This window comes from Sorex araneus, chromosome 11, assembly GCF_027595985.1.
Source record: "Sorex araneus isolate mSorAra2 chromosome 11, mSorAra2.pri, whole genome shotgun sequence".
NCBI classification, from domain to species: Eukaryota; Metazoa; Chordata; class Mammalia; order Eulipotyphla; family Soricidae; genus Sorex; species Sorex araneus.
The window spans coordinates 223,616-227,500 of record NC_073312.1 but is presented as its reverse complement, the minus strand read 5'-3'; positions in this window follow the sequence as shown (position 1 = coordinate 227,500).

Here is a 3,885-nt window from a genome sequence, read left to right as displayed (position 1 = left end):
GGCAGGCACGACCTGCAACCGGGCGAGAGAGAACAGCCGCCGCCGGCGGGCGACCGCGCGGGAGGAGGGCCACGGGGGCCGAAGCGCCCGCCCGGCCACCGCAAGGGCACACACAGCCTCCCGTGGGGAGGGCGGCCCGAGGGGGCCGGGGGGATCCGGGCCCGCGAGGGCCGGGGCACGCGGCACGCGCGCCAGACGGGCTCCGAGAGGAGCAACGAGAGCGGGAGGCGCCCATCGGGGCGACCGGGCCGCCGGGAAAACAACGCACGGGAATCCCACCGCCCACAGACCAGGGCGGTCCCGCGCCCACGCCCGGGACGCCGGCCGGCCCCGACGGCCGACCCACCCGCGCCCTCCGCCTCGGAAGCCACGTCCACACGCGTCACCGCAGCGCCCCGCCACCGGGGGCCCGGAGGGTCCAACGCCGACCACCGCCACCCGTCCCCGGCCCCACCGCGGGGCGGGAAGGGCCGACGGCGCCCAGAACCTCCGCGAGCCCGCACGCGCGGGCCGCAACACAAGCCTCTCGCCTTTCCTCTTCCGTCCGCCCGCCCGAGCCCTGACCGAGGGTCCCGGAGCCCAGGCGGCAACGTCCGGCACCCGGGGGGGCCGCCGCCACCACGCGGACCGCGCGGCGGCGCCTCGCTCGGCCGGGCGGCCGAGACGGGACCCCCCGAGAGCACACACCCCGAAGCCGAGGTCCGCAGCACCACCGCCGGCTGCGGCACCACACGGGGAACGGGAAGCGGACAGAGCGTTTCCCCCCCGCCGGGAAGCACGGCTCCCGCCGGGGGCACAGCGGGCCGGGTCAACAGGAGCACGGGGTCGCAATGGTGGCAGAAACGACACCCTGACCGCGCACACCCGTCCCACGACTCCGACCACACGCACGCGGGCCCATCCGGGCCCCGACCGCCAACCACGACGTTCCGACGCCCCGACGCCGGGACGCCAGCTCGGCCCGGCCCGACGGGACCCTCCCCCGACCCAGAAGGGGGAGGCGCGGGCCGCGGTAGGCAAAGAGCGAGCGCGCACGGCACCCCCCCACGTCTGAGGGGATGACGGCGGACCCCTCCCCGTCGCAGAGCGGCGAGGAAGGGAGGGCTCCACTACCGGTGGCTGACAGCGCAGGAGAAAGAGGGGCAGCGGCTGGGGGATGCGGTACCCCAAAGGCACCCTCACGGATCGCTAGAGAAGGCTTTTCTCCACCGAGGGGGCGTCGCCCCCCAACCCGGGCGAGCTACCACCTTCCCCTCCGGACTCCCCCAACACCACGTGTCGGGGGGGGGTCTGCCGTAGCGGTCCGGCGGCCGGTCCCCGCCGGAGCGGGGCCGCGACCGCATCTCACGTGAGCGTCCGCGGTCAGGTCCGTCGCGTGCCGGGCCCGCGGGAGGGCCCGCCGCCCCTCCGCAGCACCCGGCAAACGGCCCCCGCCCACCGGGACGGGAAGGCCGGCTTCCACCCCCCACGACGGGGGAAGAGGGGCGGAAGCCCCGGACCAGGCGAGAGAGAGCCCCAAAGGGGGACGCCTCATCTCCCAGAGCCCGGCGCGACGGCGACCCACCGACTGCCGCTCACACGCCCGCGCGCTAGTGCCAGTTACTGCGAGGCACGCGGGCGCGCGCCCGGAACGCAGAGGCCCTCCCCCGTCCACCGCCCCGCGGCGAACCGCAGAGGAGGCAACGGCGGGCGACCCCGCGACGAGGACGACCGGCTCGACCCCCCTGGAAGGCCAGGGGCCAACCGAAACCAGGAGGAGCCCGGGGAGGGAAGGACAGCAAGTCCGGGTGATGGGGAAGCGACACCACCAACTCGGCCTCGGGCACCTGACAGGACGACCTGGAGCGCTCCAGGGGCACCACCGAGGACCGGGTGAGGCGCGGCCACGCGCGCCACCGCCGGGCGGCCCCCCCCACCGCGGGGAGGGGCCCGCCCGAGAGGACGGGACCCCGCGGGGTCCCGGCGCAGAGCGAGGATTGTCCGCCGCGTCAGATGACCCCGAAAAACCCGCTCCCCCGCCACGCACGGGGCCTGGGGGAGAGCGGGAAGAGCGGGATCGGGCCGGGGTCCGCACCCCTGAACGCCCCCACGGGGGTGGAGGAGAAGCGAGGGGCCCGCTGGCAGAACGAGAAGAGCGGTCCCATCCACGAGGGATGTCCGTCCCTCGCCTGGCGCGGCTTAGGCCCGGCCCGGGAGAGCGCACCAACACCACATCGATCGGCTGAGAGAGCGCGAGAGAAGCAAGGCATCGCGGAGTTCCCCCCCTGGCGAGGAGGGGGACCGAGCCCCGAAGGAGTGCGGGCAAAGGACAGCAACCCTCCGGAGAGGGGAGAGGCCCGTTTCAGCCTTCGCCCGCACTTCCGACTTCAGGGCAATGTCCGGCCCCGACCGGACCCACCCCCGACGAGAGCGAGGAGGACGCCTGACACGCGAGGCTGGGGGGGGTCCGTTGGCGCCGAGGACACGGACACCGGGCTGGCCTCGGGCACCTTAGACCGGAGGAGCGACAGCCACGGCCGGGGACACCGCCCCCGGGTGCACGCGAGAGCCGGCGCACAGGGCCCAGGCGGGCGGCTCAGGCGGCGGGAAGCCAGGGAGGAGTCCTCAAGACAGGCCCCCAGCTCCTCACACGCACCCGGGGGAACGACCGGTCCCGATCCTCACGGCGGAGAGCCACCGAGAGAGAGCGTGTCAGCGTACATCTCGCGGTCCAATCCGGCCCCGTCACACCGGAAAAGGACCGTTGCCCGGAGCGGGACCGATCTGCTCCCTCCCGCGGCACCCTCTGGAACAGCGACCCGGCCACCGGCACCTGGGACAGCCCCATCGCCCAGAGTCCCGGAACTCCAGGGGACAACTGGTCGACCCCGTGACTCGGCAGGGTCCAAGCCGCGCCAGAAGCCACGCGCCGACCCGGTGGCAGCGGCGGCGGCGGCGGCGGCGGCGGCGGCCGCCCGGGGAAAAGCGGACGCATCCCCGAGCGGATGGACGAACCCCCGCCCGCCCGAACCCCCGAGACACACACCCCGAAAGCCACCGGTCAGGACTCGGAGCGGACGGGGAGGGGGAGAGCGCGGCGACCACGCACGGGCGGGCGGGCGGGCGCCCGCAGCTGACGTCCCGCCTCGGAGCCGGCTCCGGAGGGCGAGGAGGTCGGATCATTAGCCCGGAAAGACCGGAGAATAAAAAAAAACCTCTAAGTCCCCTTCCTTCGCGGCGCCGCGGACCAGGCGCCCCCGCGGGCTCACAGCCGGACCCCGTCACCCTCTCCCCGGCCCTCGTCTCACGGCGCCACCGGCCGGGCACGCGGGGAGAGCGGGTGCGGCAAGTCGCCATTCACCAAACACCGCCGTCACGCCAAGGTCCCCGCCCCTCAGAGCACCGGGGGACGCCACCGGGGCGGTGGGGAGGGGGCAGGTACCCGGAAAACGTCAGCCGCCGCCACCGCCGCCGCCGCCGCCGAGGCCCGGTCGGTGGGCGCCCGTTCACCAGGTCCGCTCCGCGCCGCTCCTCTCCGGCCCCGGTCCGGCCATCGGCCCCACTCGGCTCCGGACCCTGGAGCGATGCACCCACCGCCGGCGGAGCGCCAGCGCGGGCGCCCGGGAAGACTCGGGGCCGCCGCGGACCGTGGAGCGACAGCGCCACCCACCGGCGGAGGGACGGATCACGCGCCCGGGCCGGGACCCGGGCTCGGGCCGGCCATCGGCCCCGCTCCGGGCCGCCGCGGGAGCCCGGAGCTACGGCGGCACCCGCCCGCGGAGGGCCGGGCCGCGCGCCCGGGCCGGGACCCGGGCTCGGGCCGGCCATCGGCCCCGCTCCGGGCCGCCGCGGGAGCCCGGAGCTACGGCGGCACCCGCCCGCGGAGGGCCGGGCCGCGCGCCCGGG